The 18,691-nt window shown below is 44.7% G+C and overlaps 4 non-coding genes across 4 annotated transcripts; 2 read left to right on the forward strand and 2 right to left on the reverse strand.

The window, feature by feature from the left end:
* Positions 1-229: 229 nt before the first annotated feature.
* Positions 230-311, forward strand: TRNAL-AAG. The gene has a single exon. It is a non-coding gene; the product is annotated as a tRNA-Leu (tRNA).
* A 3,499-nt stretch (positions 312-3,810) lies between these two features.
* On the reverse strand, positions 3,811-3,882 carry TRNAP-AGG. The gene has a single exon. It is a non-coding gene; the product is annotated as a tRNA-Pro (tRNA).
* A 326-nt stretch (positions 3,883-4,208) lies between these two features.
* TRNAT-UGU lies at positions 4,209-4,281 on the reverse strand. The gene has a single exon. It is a non-coding gene; the product is annotated as a tRNA-Thr (tRNA).
* A 13,242-nt stretch (positions 4,282-17,523) lies between these two features.
* TRNAL-UAG lies at positions 17,524-17,605 on the forward strand. The gene has a single exon. It is a non-coding gene; the product is annotated as a tRNA-Leu (tRNA).
* The last annotated feature ends 1,086 nt before the right edge of the window (positions 17,606-18,691 follow it).

Here is an 18,691-nt window from a genome sequence, read left to right on the forward strand (position 1 = left end):
ACCGTTAGACCTGACAAGATTACCCTCCGTCTCTCGGGACACCTTTCAAAACATGCTCTTTCCACCAATTTCAAATAGTGTGGCTTAAAAGATGAAGGAGAGCTAAACAAGCCAGAAAGAAAAGAAAGAAAAAATCCGGTAAAACTGCAAATACAGGATCATGAAGTTGGCAGGTGGGGAGGGTGAGAGAGAAAAGGGTAGAGAATATGTTCTTAATCGTTTGCGGGTTGGTAGCGTGGCCGAGCGGTCTAAGGCGCTGGATTAAGGCTCCAGTCTCTTCGGGGGCGTGGGTTCGAATCCCACCGCTGCCATGTGGGTTGCTTTTCTTTTTTTCCCCTTGGAAAAACCAGCCGTGTATTCCGATTACTGTACTGGCGCTACGACGTTAACACAGTCTCTTCACCCTTCTTTAGCACCCAATCTCGTATCTCCAGTTGGTAAAGAATGTAGCTGTGCGCTATTTTGGAATGTCTCGTATTTCTGAGTCTTTCATAATGTGCAGTACTTCATAAAGACAGTAAAATCCTCTCAAGATCATAAAGATGCTTTTGAATCCATGGTTTCCCAAAGGAAGGAAAGTGCTAGGACATTAATAACATTCATGTGTAGCCTTTGCTTTGCCTTTAAGTGGACAAGCGTATTTTGAGCTCTTTGCCTTTAAGTAGACGAGCGTAATTCGCACTGTTCTAGTTTTTGAGGAGTACAGAAAGATGAATAAAATAATGCCTACCCACAAGGGAAACTCACAGTCTAAACTGGAAAAATAAACCCTACAATTACAAAAAATGGTCTTGAAACACTGTAAAACATCACTGAGTAGAAAACAAATGTGGCATAAGGACAGGAGTGCAGTGACGAGGGAAGGATGGTGAAGGGACCGTGGGCTGGGCTGTTAGAATGCAACCGGTGGCAATTCTTACATTCCTGACTGTGGAATAGTGACTTGGGCAAGCTGCTTACCTTTTGTGTGCCTCTATTTCCTCATTTGTACAATGGAGATAATACATACTTCTATTATGAAAATTAGTAAATATATATAAGGTGCTTAGCGTCTAGTCTGCAGAGACAAGAAAGCTTAATTTAGGTTTCCATTTGTAACATAATTCCATAGCCATGGCTATTATCCGTAGGAAGATTCCAATCTGACTCTACAGAAACTGGAAATAAATTGCCATTTAATTGTGGCCTCTGGAGATCAGCAGGTGTGCCCAGGAGTGTGGTAATATTCATCCATCCATTCATCTATTCATTATTAATTGCCAACTATGTATAGTACACATTGCTAAGTGCTGAGTGTACAAAATCGAGCACAACAAAAGATTTGCCTTCCTGGAGCTTATATTCTTGTAGGGGAAACAGAAAGAAAGAAGGAAAGAACTGCATATAATAATATTAAGTAGTGATAAATGCTGTGAACAGCAATAAATTAGTGTAGGGTATAATGGCAATTGGAGGCTATTTTGGAAAGAGTGGTCAAGGAAGTTGTCTCTAAAGAGGTAACATTTGAGCACAGAAGGAGTGACAGAGAGAGGGATACAAATATTTGAGGAAGTGATGTGCTAGGCAAAGGAAACAGTAAATGAAAAGTCCGGAACAAGAAATAAGGCCCATGGATTTGAGGAACAGCGGGAGGGCCAGTATAGCTAGAAGAAAGTGAGTGAGAAGGAGGAGGAGGGGGTAAGCAGTTGCTATCAGAGGGACAGACACCACCGGAACACACAAGAGCTCGATCACAGATTCTGTTCTAAATGTGAGAAGTTATTGGCTGCTTTTAAGTGGAGGAGAGCATTGTTTGGCTTACATTTTAATAGGATAACGCTGGCCGTTCTCTAGAATAGGGAGTAGAGAAAAAGTAGGAAGATGAATTAGAAGACTATTATGGGATTTGTAAGAGTTGAAGGAGAATTTAAACTAGGGTGATAATGAATGTTTTGGGAAATAGATGAAGATAGAACAATGGATTGGATGTGATGCTGGAGAAACTGGATAAATGATGGATCTGTTTCCTGAGATACGGGTGGTGGTTGGAGAGCAATTGGAAGAGGAGTGGCAGGAAATCAAGGGTATCATTTGAGACAAGTTAATTCTGAGATGCCTATAATTTGTTCACATGCTGGGGCAAGCAGGTGACTATATCTACAAATCTAGGTCTAGGCTTATGAATAGGAGTCATCAGTATACGATGCTTTGTTAAGCTTCATGACTTGATAAGTATAGAGAGAGAAACAAAACAATGAGCAAGGGGAGAGCAAGATAACACTCAAATATTGAGAGGTCAGGAGAGGAGGTGCCATCAAAAGAGAGTGAAAAGTAGCCTCCTGAGATGAGAAATGAAATAGGACGAAGACTGAAAAGTGACCTTTAGATCTGGAAACATCAAAGTCGTTGGTAACCTTGACAAGAGCCATTTCAAGTGGAGTGGTGGAGAAAAAAGGCCTGATCATAATTGGTAGAGGACAGCATGAGGGCAGGAAGTTGAGATACATAATGCATAACTTTTAAGAACTTTTATTTTTATCTATGCAGAAGAAAGAGAATTAGGAAGAGTGGTTAAGAAGGCATTTTTTTTTTTAAGGATTGGTGATACTGCAGCTGTTTGGGGTTTGTATGCTAATTGGAATGATTGGCACACTGGGGGAAATAGCTGCTGTGTGTGTTCTTAGGGGCTTGGGGGTGGAGGTGCGGAGGTAATGTTGATTTCAGAAACCAAGTCCTTACCTAAAGGAGAGGAAATGGAAAATTCATCTGATGTGAAACTGAAGGAGCTGCCCTTAAATATGAAAAGTGAAAGATGGGCCTTGAAACAAAACAGAAGACAGAGACGATGAGTGTTGATGTGGGTAAGTTCGTCCATCTGCTTCCAGGAGGGGCTATAGTTCACTTCTAATGGAATCGTTTTATTCTGTAATAGTTATTCACACAATAAAGAAAGTTGCTAAGGGTTCACAAAACATGATTTTTAAAGTTAACATTTCAAAATTTGCCTGTAGAGATACACTTTCCCTCATCACTCTATTGCTCCACTGGAGTTCACAGAATTCATTGCCTGCCTCACAGTACAAAACAAACAAACAAGCAAACAAAAAGCAGAAAGGGTGGGGGAAAAGGAGAAGAAAAGGCAATATTATGTAATAACATATAAACCCCTTTTTATTTATTTATTTATTTATTTTTTTGAGACGGAGTCTCGCTCTGTAGCCCAGGCTGGAGTGCAGTGGCACCATCTCGGCTCACTGCAAGCTCCGCCTCCCAGGTTCACGCTATTCTCCTGCCTCAGCCTCCCCGAGTAGCTGGGACTACAGGCGCCCGCTACCACGCCTGGCTTATTTTTTGTATTTTTAGTAGAGACGGGGTTTCACTGTCTTAGCCAGGATGGTCTCGATCTCCTGACCTTGTGATCCACCCGCCTCGGCCTCCCAAAGTGCTGGGATTACAGGAGTGAGCCACCGCACCCAGCCATAAACCTTTTTTAAAAGATAACACATGATGACAATGTTAGTATGTGTCAGCTCCCAATTCATTCCCAGGAAAGAAAGCAGCTCCTTGTGTTTAGCAAGGGCTAAAGTTTCCGAGCAACTTTGCATACGCTATTTTATTTGACTTGACAGGATTGCTAGAGGTAGGCAAGGAGAAGATGTGTTACAGTTTCTCAGAGAGAATAAAAAAGATAACCTAGGGCTTTCTCTGCTTTGCTGTTTCACATCCCTGGGGAGTCTTTGGCTGCAATTTTTCAAAGCACAGTACACAGGGAGAGCAAAGTGCAGTCGTGACGTTTTCAACACGACATTCCTTGTTGAGTTGAAAAAGCGAGGGCTCGTCCGGGATTTGAACCCGGGACCTCTCGCACCCTAAGCGAGAATCATACCCCTAGACCAACGAGCCACGATGTAAGGCCATTTAAATTATGCCCCAAGGCTTATTCAAATCATTAGGCATTTTTTTTCTGATGAACTAGGTTCTTGGGTGCCTTCTATCGGCAGGAATACATACTTATTTGCACAGCAGAAGTAAACCACACGTCCCTAGTTATTGAGACTGGCAGCTTCCGTAGCAGGCGTGAACCCGCCTGGCCTAAATGACTGCCGAAGCGGCGCCGACTTGAAGTCATGCAGATGTGCCAAGCGACAGCCACTCTGCTGCCGCATTGTCTCACCCCGCTTACCTTCTGATGTGAAAATTCCTGTGGGCAAGAGGGAAAAAAAACACACAGGCCCCAGCGAGAATTGAACTCGCGACCCCTGGTTTACAAGACCAGTGCTCTAACCCCTGAGCTATGGAGCCCTCTCGTGGATTCGGTTTTTCTACCTTTCATCTTATAGATTGGTATTGTGCCGCTAGCATTCTAGCTATTCAATAGGATGTTTTACTCAAGCTGAGTAAAATTCCAGGATATTCTCCTACAAAATGAGAACGTTTTCGTGCTCTGTAAATCCCTCGAAAAGATTCTGCTTTGAGCACAGCAACTACCAGGCTGTCTTCCCGTTCCTCACCCTAATACTCTCTTGAGACGTTGCCTACTGTGCCTCTGTGGTGCATGGAAATGGTGTTGATGTAAGAATTTCAGATCTTTGGGTACAAGGGCGACCCCACATACACACCTCCCCGAAATATGAGGCGTCTACGGAGGGCGTCTGATGGACAAGGAAATTGTAGTGCACTCCTTCGGCTTAATATGGTGGTAAAATCCAGGGACGGAGGTGAGAAGAGATTTTCCACGATTTTTTCCTTTCTCAATCCAGATCCCCAAACCTCTAAACTTGCCTTTCTGGAGTTAATCCCTCACTCTCCAAGGTCCAGAGGTAGAAGCAAACAGGGAAAAGGGGTGTTGAGGAAGAAGAGTTTAATCCTTCCCTAAAGACATACACAGATTTATACACAGTTGGTATGAAAATAATACGACTTTTTAGAAAAGATTGTTTTTAATTTTTAGAAACCTTGTTTATATAAGCTGGTGAACAGAAACTAAGCAATTATTTAACTAAGAAAGATCTCGTACCCATTTCTTATAGCAAGTAAGCCGTAGATGAGAACATTGAAAAAAAGCACTGATTCATGAAAACCCAAGAAGTGACGCGACTCTACTTAGTAAGATTTAGACCCTCTGACCACAGGTCTGCTTTTTTACTTACAATTTTTTAGTGCTTTCATGTCCAAGATCGCAAAATTTGTAAGAAATCTGTAAGGTTATTATGATTCATTGTCTCCTTTAATTTTCATTATTTAAACGTAAAACACGATGCTGTTGACCTTACACATTTTCAAGGAAGAAAAGTGCTCTATTTAGATAGGAAAGTAAGGCATTTGTGGCAGATATTCTTGGATTTGGGATGAGTCAGGAAGAGGCCTCACAATGTTGTCCCAAGGTGAGATGAATACGTGTCTTCTGTAGCCTGACAAGGGCTGTTCCTTCTAAGACTCCTGGGTGTTTAACCCTCAGTCTCCTGCTCCCAAGAGAACTACAAGGCTTTGTTTTAACTGATTGAATTAAAAATTGAATCGCTGTACTCTATTTGCCTACATAAGACACTTCACTGGAGAAAACCTCTAACATGATCTCTTTGGGCCTAAAGACACACCTCATAGCTTAAGGAAATGGCAAGTTGCCTACCTTTTTTTTTTTTTTTTTTTTTTTAAACATCAGGGGGACACAAGTAGGCCTACCTTTTTTCTAGAGCAGAAAAGTCAAATTAAAATAAACTTTTGGTCATAGTTGATATGTGATTGTTGGCAGGTATAGACATAGAGTATGTAGTGCAGTGGTTAGAAAAAACCTAAATCGGTTATTTAACTCTGCCAGGTCTCAATGTCCCTGTTTTGGAAATAGGTGTTTATTATTATAATCATTTTTAGTATTATCTTCATTATCATTATTTTCAGAGAGACTGGCCATAGGCAAAACTACTAAGCAGTGTAAACTGTCTCTCAAACGGCCTTCTTCCTCTTTGCTGTTTCTCCTCCTCTCTCTGCTTGTCTTTCTCTGATGGTATTCATGGCTCCTCACCTTCTCTGAGAATCTGTACCCTCATTCTCACCCTGTCACAATTGGGCAAGCTCACTTCTATTCCCTACACGAATTGATTTCTTATCTTCTAACCACAGACTGTTATACATTTAAGAATAATTTAAATATGGGAGGCCGAGGCGGTCGGATCACGAGGTCAGGAGATTGAGACCATCCTGACTAACACGGTGAAGCCCCATCTCTACTGAAAATACCAAAAATTAGTGCATGGTGGCACGCGCCTGTAGTCCCAGCTACCCAGGAGGCTGAGGCAGGAGAATTGCTTGAACCCGGGAGGCGGAGGTTGCAGTGAGCTGAGATCGCGCCACTGCACTCCAGCCTGGGCGACAGAGCCAGACTCAGTCTAAATAATAATAATAATAATTTTAAATATTCAAAGAAGTATTCCAAGGAGAGAAGCCAGGGCAACAATCATGGATCTGATGTTTCTGGTTTCTCCTAGACAGAGGCTGGCTTTGTGGAGAGGGTTCTTACTCCTCTATCAGTACAAATAAACCTTTGACCAATTGACCGTGTCCACACTGAGCCCACCTCCTACCATCAAAGGTTGTCCCAGGACCTTATGTTATATCCTCATTCTTCCAGCCCCTTACTCCACAATTCACTGCAGTTGGCCTGTTGGACTCTAGGAAACTCCAAGAGCCCCTTCTACTAGTTTATCAGACTTAGCAACAGCAAACCTGGTTGTGCTCCAGTGTGTTCTGGCCCATCCTGAGCACTTCCTCGGCTGAGCAACTTGACTCCTAGTTGTAATCTTAGCAATATTTTTAATTGCTTTTTTTGTTGTTTGTCTGTATTTCTTCCATTTCCCCTCAACTTTCCATTTGGAAAAAATTTAATCCTAATGTGGAAATAAACGAACACCAGTTAATGAGAACAAGCAAAGGATATTCAGAGCTTTCTATAGCAAAGGAGTTAGCAGCCTTCACTTGCGATTTTTTTAAAATATAATTTCCATATTATTTTTCTCTAGAGGATAGTTTTTCTTTAGTCCTTAAGCACTCACCATCTTATATGGGCTTTGGTAGGGGTCATGTGGCAGCATCCATATGTCTGAATCAGGGTGGGGGTGTTCGGTCCTTGCAAGCTTCACAGGATTAATTCCTGTCTACCTTGGTGTGAATGACACAACTCCCACAGTAACAGAATTTCACGAACAACTTGGGAAGCCTATAGGCGTCAAAGATACTAGCTTCAGAAATGTCCCTGACAGATGCAGTCTCTACTACGTTTTGAATGATGAACTTCTTGATAGTCTTGCCTTTGGGTAGGCATAGGGCATAGTTCATGCAGCGAATAGGCTGCACGTGGCTGTGGCCCTTTTTGGCATGACCATTGTTATTTCTTCTCTTTGCCATCTTGGAAGTGAGGACCCAAAAAAGCGTCACTTGTGATTTGGCAGAGACTCAAAGGTAGGCAGAGGCGTAGGAAAACTTTATAGTGGACAAAGGGAAGCCTTCAAGAGTGCGCTGACTGGAGACTGTGGCATGAGGACGCGGCGGGCAGGCTAACTAGAAGCGGGGCATCCTATGTGATTGGTTAGGGATGCATATTTGGCTTTCTCTGGTTGATCCTAACTTGGAAACAAAAACAAATAACAGGAAAGGTGTTAATTATTCATAAATTCCTAGCCATTTGGGTCTGGTTTTTACAGAGGTTATTGTTTGGCTTCTTGGGCTGGTTGCTTAGAGATCGTGGTCTGACTTCCTAAAAGTCTGGCTTAAAGATAATGGACTGGCCAGGCGCTATAATCCCAGCACTTTGGGAGGCCAAGGTGGGCGGATCACCTGAGGGTCGGGAGTTCGAGGGTCGGGAATTCGAGACCAGCGTGACCAAAATGGAGAAACCCTGTCTCTACTAAAAATACAAAATTAGCCTGGCGTGGTGGTTCATGCCTGTAATCCCAGCTACTCAGGAGGCTGAGGCAAGAGAATCGCTTGAACCTGGGAGCCGGAGATAGCCGGTGATAGGCAGTGAGCCGAGATAGCGCCATTGCACTCCAGCCTGGGTAACAAGAGTGAAACTCCCTCTCAAAAAAAAAAAAAAGAGAGATAATGGACTGGCTTCCTGTGCTGGTCACTGTGGGTTGACTTCCTGCACTGGTTGTTGTAGGTTACTACTGGTCAGAGGTCTATTTTTATATATGTTCTGGCCACTGTCTGTTTGTATAATAATACCCTAGGGAAAAGTTAAAAAAAAAAAAAAAACTACGATAAAACCTGTATACCCTCTAACTAGAACACCCATTATTCGTAACATTTGCATCCTTCTTACCTCCCTATCCCCCTGTTTACATATACTATCCAAGAGCAGAATATTAGTACCATATCACACCCAAGAAAATTTATAATTCCTTATATGCTAATAGACATACAGTCCATATTCAAATTTCCCCACTTACCCCCTCCCTATTAAAATGATTTAAATTCTAAACAATATTTCTCACTGCATTTAGTTGTAACTTCTCTTTGGTCTCCTTTAATCTAGAAAATTCCCCTCCTGGCCGGGCGCCGTGGCTCACACCTGTAATCCCAGCACTTTGGGAGGCCGAGGCAGGTGGATCACAAGGTCAGGAGATCGAGACCATCCTAACACAGTGAAACCCCGTCTCTACTAAAAATACAAAAAATTAGCCGGGCGTGGTGGTGGGCGCCTGTAGTCCTGTAGCAGGACAAGCCTCAGACAAAACTCCTCAGACACCGAGTTAAAGAAGGAAGGGGTTTGTTTATTCGGCCAAGGGCATCGGCAAGACTTCTGTCTCAAGAGCCGAGCTCCCCGAGTGGGCAATTCCTGTCCCTTTTAAGGGCTCACAACTCTAAGGGGGTGTGTGTGAGAGGGTCCTGATTGATTGAGCAAGCAGGGGGTAGGTGACTGGGGGCTGCATGCACTGGTAATTAGATCGGAACAAAACAAGATAGGGATTTTCATAGACATTTCTATGCAATGTCTGTAATCTATAGATAACAGAACCAATTAGGTCGGGGTCGATCTTTAACTACCAGGCCCAGGGTGCAGCGCCGGGCTGTCTGCCTGTGGATTTCATTACTGCCTTTTAGTTTTTACTTCTTCTTTCTTTGGAGGCAGAAATTGGGTATAAGACGATATGAGGGGTGGTCTCCTCCGTTAGTCCCAGCTACCCGGGAGACTGAGGCAGGAGAATGGCGTGAACCGGGGAGGCGGAGCTTTCAGTGAGCCGAGATCCAGCCACCGCAGTCCAGCCTGGGTGACAGAGGGAGACTCCGTCTCAAAAAAAAAAAAAAATTACACTCTTCTTAGACTTTCTTTTCCCATGGCAATTGTCTCTTAGGAAGTCTCACATACTGAATGTGATTATTTCGTCATATAAGATCTCAGTTTAATATTTACTTATTTCCTCATGATTAGAATCAGCTTAAATATTTTTATCAAGAACACTACTACTGGCCGGGCCTGGTGGCTCAAGCCTGTAATCCCAGCACTTTGGGAGGCCGAGATGGGCGGATCACAAGGTCAGGAGATCAAGACCATCCTGGCTAACACGGTGAAACCCCGTCTCTACTAAAAAATACAAAAATCTAGCCGGGCGAGGTGGCGGGCACCTGTAGTCCCAGCTACTCGGGAGGCTGGGGCAGGAGAATGGCGTAAACCTGGGAGGCGGAGCTTGCAGTGAGCTGAGATCCCGCCACTGCACTCCAGCCTGGGCAACAGAGGGAGACTCCGCCTCAAAAAAAAAAAGAACACTACTACTAATTTTCCAGGATAGATTGTCTAGGGTCTAGGTAGGACTGAATTTCTAGTAAACCAAGCAGGAAGAATGAAGTCTAATGAGTGATAACTTATTTACATGACAGTGCACTATTTCAAGGAGCTTCTGTTCAGAAAATTATGTCATCCTTTGGAGGAGACTTTGTAATTTTCAGCTTCATTGGCTATAGAATATTTTTAAAAGTCAGGAATTTATATCCCAGAAAAGTAGGCACAATTACCAGGAGTCCACCAATTATTCACTGTAACAACATCCAGGAACACCTATGGACAGGCATACTGGTTTCCAAGATACATAGATTGTTTATCTCAGACATCAAGGAACTTGACTTTGCAAAGCTTTAGTCAGTCACACACACACACACACACACACACAAGTACTTGCTTTGATTTGCACTTTCTCAACGTTTTCTTCAGATTTCCACAGACATCCTTCTGGAAACTCAGGCTACACTCACTCTGGTGATTATCACTTACCACTGGTATTGCCATCTAAGTGTAGTGTGTGTGTCTCTGTGTGTTTGTTCATTCTTCTAGGTTTGTATTGTACATACTGTAAAAGGTGGAGAAGATACTTCCTTTTATTCAAATTCAAGTTCCCAATGAGCAAGGATAATAATCTTGTTTGTCTTCTGCTCCTTCCTAAACCTGATCAAATAATAAACACGGATTTATTTGGTGGATGTGAAGTGGGCAAGATTCTATTTCCAAGTCCCAAAAGGCTTCCTGGCAGATGCACCCCACTGGCTTGCCTCAAATGTTTAAACCCATTGTAAACACTCCTGTGTGTTCACTGAGAAGCTGACCATGTTTTGAGAACTTGGCATACTATGGAATTAAAGTCAGGGACTAGGAAAAGCAGTAGAGGGAAATCAAAGAAGAAATTAAATTGTACATCAGACATGATCTTTTTAAACCCAAAGCACCAAGACTATTACAGTGTTTGTGGGGACTGAGTAGGTGAAGGAGGACAATGAGACCAGAGGCATGAAAGAAACAAAGAATAAAAAATGTCTCATATCCTTCCCCTTTCCATTCCCGTTGATCATACCATAGTTCAAAGATTGCATTTCTTTTCACCTGAAGCTTGCAGAGGTAATTGATTTCACTGGATTATTGCATGAAGTCCCTCTTGTCCCATCTCTCTGATGAAGTTCAGTGAAAAGTGGAAAGACAAATACAAACTAGAAATAAGGGGCTTAAATCTCTTTGCTGAATATAAGGATATTTCCCTTCCCTCTTTTTACTTTGAGCATTTACTTTAGAAAACTTTTTTTTTTTTTTTTAAATAGAGTCTTTCTCTGTCGCCCAGGCTGGAGTGCAGTGGTGCGATCTCGGCTCACTGCAACCTCCGCCTCCTGGGTTCGAGCGATTCTCCTACCTCAGCCTCCTGAGTAGCTGGGATTACAGGTGTGTGCCACCACGCCCGGCTAATTTTTTTTGTATTTTTAGTAGAGACGGGTTTCACCATGTTGGTCAGGCTGGTCTCAAACTCCTGACCTTGTGATTTGCCTTCCTCAGCCTCCCAAAGTGCTGGGATTACATGCATGAGCCACTGCACCCGGCCTAGAAAACTTCTAAGTACACCACAGTACTTTGCTTTACTGTGATGGTGAATGTGATAACCATACGAAACCATATCAGAGCTAAGTATGTAAGTGGGGTTCGATAAATCCTGAAAGCATTGACTATCTGATGCAGTCATCAAAAATATTATTTAATTTAAATATAGTATTTAATTTTAAGCAAGATTTTATAGCACATAGAGGGGTCCACAGGCCAACAGGGGGATGGCTTTCTATTGGAGCTAGGAACAGAGCTTTACATTGCAATGTAGTGCATGTCTTCTGCTGCAGACTGATCCAGAAAGATTCTGGTGGGAACTTTCAGATGCTCTAAATGAGCATAGAACATTTGATACGCAAGTTAGTACATAGCGTATTTCTCAAAATTGAATGCATACTCTACCTTTTGGGGAGCTTGTTAAGATTCTGATTCAGTAGGCCTGAGATTCTGCATTTCTCATCTGCTACCAGAAGATGCTGATGCTGCTGGCCTCCAATCACACTTTGCATAGTAAGGCCTTAAATAAATCTCTTGCTCATCTATACATTTTCATCAACTGGACTATTAACAAGGTATGGATAGCAGGAAATTCAAGGTTAAACTCTCCGACAATATTAAAGAATGCTAGATCCTAGAATACCAGCATTCCCGTGCTGAAGACTGAAGGAATAGACATGTGCCAGTCAGACGAACACATTGCATGTATTTGTATCAGGCATCTTTCCAAAAGGGTGGTTATCCATTTGCCTTAGATGCTGGGCAATTAAGTATGCAGCAAATTTGGCATTCTACTAGGAAAGCCAAGACACCTGGCTTATGGGTCTCAGGGCACTTACTGTTTGAGCTGTGCAACCCACTTCTTGAAAGGAACAGGCCAAGTTTCCTCCCTCCCTACTGAAGGATCCTGTGAGCACAAAGCAGGAAATAGGTACTCGAGCAACATTGAATAGGAAATTGAATAGGAGAAGCCATCCCCAGGCCGGGCGCGGTGGCTCAAGCCTGTAATCCCAGCACTTTGGGAGGCCGAGACGGGCGGATCATGAGGTCAGGAGATCGAGACCTTCCTGGCTAACACGGTGAAACCCCGTCTCTACTAAAAAAATACAAAAAACTAGCCGGGCGAAGTGGCGGGTGCCTGTAGTCCCAGCTACTCGGGAGCATGAGGCAGGAGAATGGCGTGAACCCGAGAGGAGGAGCTTGCAGTGAGCTGAGATCCGGCCACTGCACTCCAGCCTGGGTGACAGAGCAAGACTCCGTCTCAAAAAAAAAAAAAAAAAAAAAAAAAAGAGAAGCCATCCCCACTTGTTAGTAAAGGAACTTCAGCCAAGAACAGGAGAGTGTGGTACTTTCTCTCTTGATGAGAAAGTGCTCTGATACCTGTCAGTTTGAGGAATTTGAACCTGCAGCATTCCAGGATCAAAGAGGGCTCTGCTGTGATGACTAGGTTCTTTCCTGTTGAATGGTTCCTTTTATTGCCTGATCTGGCACTAAAAAAGATCAAGATGGGCTCAGATCACTTCCATCACATGAGAATCTTAATATTAAAAAAAAAAAGTCAATACATAGAGAAACAATGGGTTATTTAAATGAGTATTATGAGGTTTTTGTTGTTGCTGTTGTTGTTTTTGAGCTGGAGTCTCTGTTGCCCAGGCTGGAGTGCAATGGTGCGATCTTGGCTCACTGCAACCTCCACCTCCTGGGTTCAAGCAATTCTCCTGCCTCAGCCTCCTGAGTAGCTGGGATTACAGGCATGTGCCACCATGCCCAGCTAATTTTTGTATTTTTAGTAGAGATAGGGTTTCACCATGTTGTCCAGGCTGGTCTTGAACTCCTGACCTCAAGCAATCTGCCTGTCTTGGTCTCCCAAAATGCTGGGATTACAGGTGTGAGCCACCACACCTGGCCAAAGGAGTATTGTTTTGTGTTGCTATAATAGAATACCTGAGGCTGAGTAATTTAGAAAGAGATTTATTTAGCTCACAGTTCTGCAGCCTGGGAAGTAGGAGAAGCATGTTACCAGCATCAGCCAGGCCTCTGGTGAGGGCCACTATACTAGGTCAAAACATGGCAGAGAAGGTCAAAGGGGAAGCAGACACATACAAAGAGGAAAAAAAGAAAAAAAGGACATCTTGGCTGTATAACGACCCACTCTCCCAGGGAACTAATCCGTTCCCAAAGGAAGCAATCCAATCTCACCAGAGCCAGAACTCACACACTACAGAGAGAAGGGTACCAACACATTCATAAGGAATTTACTACTGTGATCCAAACACCTCCTACTAGGCCCTATCTCCCAAGCCTGATACATTGGAAATCAAACTTTGACATGAGTTCTGGCAGGGACAAATTAACCGTATCCAAACCATAGTGGGTATGTTTATCAGACTAACACTTAAACACACAGAGACATAAATGTGACTCTAAAATCTCATCTGGAGATTTCATCAAAAGTTTCAATATGAGGCCCATTCATGGGCCCTAAGTCTCTTATTGACTCAATGCTAGGCATAATAGTGCAACAGATACTTTAAATATTTGTTCTCTCCCCTCCCATTCACCCTCCACAGCTCTTTCAAGTCGTAAAGAGCCCCAGGCACTTTTTTTTTTCTTTCAAGCTGATGCTTCCCGGGCCTACACATTGAGATGGTGGCACACAATTCCTAGGGATTCTCTCTAGCTTAAGAAGAACATTAGTCTTTCCACTTCTGACCCTGGCAAAGACTTGCATATACTGATGGAGGCAGTAAGCTCACACTCCTTTTTCCCTAAGGCTTCCTGTTAGGCAGGGATCTAGACCCGACATGGTGGCACCACCCGGCGTAGGAGGCCCTCTGTTCGAGACTTCCCTTCCTCTTTGAACACACCGGCAGACTTGCATACGTCAAAGGTTCCGGCTGGGCAACCACACTCCCCCATGACCTGCAGCTCACCTGCATTCCACAAGTTCGTAAACAGCAGTTCCAGTTGACAGTTTCCAAAGACCCCTTCCTCATGACCCTTACTCGATTCCTGCCCTAGTAGTTTCAAGACCCCCCAGGCCCTGTTTGTACAACCAGCTTCCCTACCTCTCGAGCTATAAAAAGCCCCTACCCTCCTCCCTCAGCACGACTTCCTCGGCCAGCACCTTTGGACAGAGGAACCTCGCCCGCGAGTCCTAATAAAGGCTATTCTCACTGCCATTTGCCTTGTGTCTTCATTCCTGGTTCGGCTCCAGCCTCAGTTTACCTTACACTTCCTTCAAAGCTTGAAAACACAATGTGAAATTTCTTAGTAGTCATACATGTCAGGTCTCTGAGCTCAAGCTAAGCCATCATATCCCCTGTGACCTGCACGTATACATCCAGATGGCCTGAAGTAACTGAAGAATCACAAAATAAGTGAAATTTAAATGGCGTGTTCCTGCCTTAACTGATGACGTTCCACCACCAAAGAAGTGAAAATGGTCGATCCTTGCCTTAACTACAAAAGAAGTGAAAACGACCAGTCCTTGCCTTAACTGATGACATTACCTTGTGAAATTCCTTCTCCTGGCTCATCCTGGCTCAAAAAGCTCCCCCACTGAGCACCTTGTGACCCCCTACCCCTGCCCACCAGAGGACAACCCGCTTTGACTGTAATTTTCCTTTACCTACCCAAATCCTATAAAACGGCCCTACCCCATCTCCCTTCACTGACACTCTTTTCAGACTCAGCCAGCCTGCACCCAGGTGATTAAAAAGCTTTATTGCTCACACAAAGCCTGTTTGGTGGTCTCTTCACACGGACGCGTGTGAAAATCCATTCAGCCAAAGGGGCTGGCGATGGGTATTTTAATCTCTCTGTCTTAAGTGAGGCCTAGGAGGCCATATCTTTGACCATCCGGCTGGATTCAAAACCTTGGAGATGCTGCCTGCGGGCCTTGGGTGCTGACCTCCTCCTTCTAGGGAGAAAGAGACCTGGTCAGGGCCTACGGGGTGGGTACCCAGTGAGCTTAGATTGCCCATGAGCTGGAGGTTGGGGAGGAGGGTGCTGGCGCCAGAGAGCGACGAGGCATGAAGAGGCGGATGTAACACCGGGTGAGTCTGGGAGGCACCGTGAGGAGCCCAGACTAGAGTGGGTGGCAGGCGGGAGGAGCCGGCCTCCGACCTCTGAATGTCCCATCCCTTTCCTATGCTGACCCTGCTTCCTTGCCTGGGTTCTACGTTTATTCGGTGCTCCCTGAGCCCTATTTTAAAGCTGCTTTTTAAGAACTTCCTTTCTGCTCGCCTCCCCCGACTCCTGGCAGCGGTGACCGTGAACTCGCAGGAACTTCGCCCCCGCCCCCGCGAAGGCCCAGGGAAGAACGCTTTTGTCCTTTCTGTTCTCCCTCAACCTGACCCGTTGGGTCACCAGAGCTTCAGGAGAGACCTCAGAGGCCTAGGGCCAGGAGGGGCGAGAAAGGGTTGTGGTTTTTTGAGTGATTGAGATGGAGGACAGAGGGAGCACTTAAAATTAGTTAACTTTAGTTAGACTCCCAGGAGAATTTCTGGATCCACAGACCAAGAAAACAGCCAAGTGGAAACAGCAAAAATGAATATAAATAATACATAATCCAGGGCTTTGCACCCAGTGGGGTTGTTGGCAAGTCAGTGATTCCCGCTTTGGGTGCAGGAAACCCCAAGTATCACCTTCGAAACTGTTTTCTAGCTTTCCCTCTGTTCCTTTAGAAAGAAATGGTACAACACATGACTATCTCAAAAGATGCAGAAAAGGCTTTCTGTAAAATTCAACATCCCTTCATGTTAAAACCCCTCAATAATCTAGGTTTTAAAGGAACATACCTCAAAATAATAAAAGCCATGTGTGACAAACCCACAATCAACATCATACTGAATGGGCAAAACCTGGAAGCATTCCCCTTGAACAGGCACAAAACACAGATGCCTTCTCTCACCACACCTATTAACATAGTATTGGAAGTTCTGGCCAGAGCAATAAAGCAAGAGAAAGAAATACAGGGCATTCAAATAGGAAGAGAGGAAGTCAAACTATTCCTGTTTGCAGATGACATGATCCTGTATCTAGAAAACTGCCTCATCTCAGCCCAAAAGCTTAAGAAAGCTGATAAGCTGCCAGGTGTGGTGGCTCACGCCTGTAATCCCAACACTTTGGGGGGCCGAGGCAAGTGGATCACCTGAGGTCAGCACTTCGAGACCAGCCTGGCCAACATGGTGAAAACCCATCTCTACTAAAAATACAAAAAATTAGCTGGGCGTGGTGGCGGACGCCTGTATTCCCAGCTATTCAGGAGGCTGAGGCAGGAGAATCGCTTGAACCCGGGAGGTGGAGGTTGCAGTGAGTCCAGATGGCACCACTGCCATGGGTGTCGCCTATCCAGCCTGGGCGACAGAGATGCCGAGAAAAGAAAGAGGAGGGGAGAGAGAGAGAGACAGAGAGAGAGAGAGAGAGAGAGAGAGAGAGAGAGAGAGAGAGAGAGAAAGAAAAAAAAGAAAGAAAGAAAGAAAGGGAAAGAAAAGAAAAGAGAATGAGCAGCACCAGGGCTCCAGGGAAGCCCGGGAACCACCCTTTCTGAGCTGGGGATGCCCTTGGAATATGACCGCCTTCTGGGGGTCGCTTCGGTCCTTATGAAAGGAAGCCGTGATTCTACCGTGGGCATGGGCGTCGGTCTACCTGAGGGTGCAGAGCGGCCTTCTTCCTCAACAAGAAGCCCGGCAATTACACCCAGCCTCGCCATGCTCAAACTGCAGGAGGGAGTTTCCTTTGAACGCAGTGACAGGCTTACAGGTCTGTGAACCAAAGGGCGCCTATTAAGTGACCTGAACTTCGAACCCATGGCACTCTAAGCAATATTTGCACCCACAGAACCACGATCCAACAGCAAAGAGTTCTTATTATTCAGTCTTCTGGAATAACTTGCACATCACCGTAGGATTTTTAAAGTTTCTGTGTTTTATTGCCTAGGTTAAGGAAAAGATAAAGGTCTTCCAGAGACATTGACGCTAATAATCGTCGATTACCTGCTAGCCCACACTTCCCGGGGCGAGTGAAGATTCAGTAATTCCTCCTCTCCCTGCGTTTGCTTGAATTCCTAAGGATGAATTAAAATGCTATCCGGAGCTCTGTTTCCGCGGAATTCAGAATTTTGCACTGGTACGCTGGGGCAAAATGTTGAGAGAATGAAGAAGGTAATTGCAAACAGTGATAGCTTGTGTGGTAGTGTGGCCGAGCGGTCTAAGGCGCTGGATTTAGGCTCCAGTCTCTTCGGGGGCGTGGGTTCGAATCCCACCACTGCCAGTGGTATGTTTTATACAGCAAGGATTCTGAAGTACTAACAAATTCTAGCTATTAAGAAAATTAAATCTTCCTTCCCCAGGACGCTGCCGGATTACAGACCGTTAGTTCCTTTGAACTCTGTGTTCAAGATTAAAATCACCTCGGTTTCCAATTGGGAATAGTGTCGCTTAGGGAGGCAGGCCTCCTCTCCTCGTCCGCGGTCTCTGCTGCCTTACTCGTTGTACTGATTCTCTGGATCCCAGTTTTTGCACTGCACCATTTGGGTTCCCGCAATCAGGAAAGTTCAGTTCTCTTCTAAAATACACGCTCGCATTGAATTATTGTCATTACCTAATTTAAGCATAAGATGGTCAGGAAGTTTTTCCAGAAACTTTCCCATTGGTCCCATCAGTCCGCGGCCGAGACTGCTTTAGGAGTTGCAACTCTGTGCTCGCGAAATATCCTGCCCAGACCCTATTTTGGTTCTAACCACGTTACTTTTGTAATTGAACATGATGGATGGATGGAGGGATGGATGGATGGATGGATGGATGGATGGATGGATGGATGGATGGATGGATGGATGGATAAAGCAAAAACTCAGCGGCTGGGCGCAGTAGCTCACACCTGTAATCCCAGCACTTTGGGAGGCCGAGGCGGGCGGATCAAGAGGTCAGAAGATCGAGACCATCCTGACCAACATGGTGAAACCCCGTCCTAGTAAAAAAAAAAAAATACAAAAGCGGGCGTGGTGGCGCGTACTGACCTGTAGTCCCAGCTACACCGGAGGCTGAGGCGGAGGAATCGCTTGAACCCGGGAGGCGGAGGTTACAGTGAGCCAAGATCGCGCCACTGCACTCTAGTCCTGGCGACAGAGTAAGACTGCGTCTAAAAAATACACTCAGCAAGGTTCATGCTCTCATTCAGAGATCACTATCTCATGGAGAATGGGGAGAAGACAAGTAAACAGTTATTTTGAGTTTGTGATTCAAAAACACTTCAGAACGGATTCTTGACTAACTCCGTTCATTGGGCCCGGGGGTGTCTGTGAATGTTGTGGGTTTAGTCACCCTCCTGCCCCTTCCCAGTGAATCAGGTTACGGTGGT

Source organism: Theropithecus gelada, chromosome 7b (assembly GCF_003255815.1).
Source record: "Theropithecus gelada isolate Dixy chromosome 7b, Tgel_1.0, whole genome shotgun sequence".
Taxonomy (NCBI): Eukaryota; Metazoa; Chordata; class Mammalia; order Primates; family Cercopithecidae; genus Theropithecus; species Theropithecus gelada.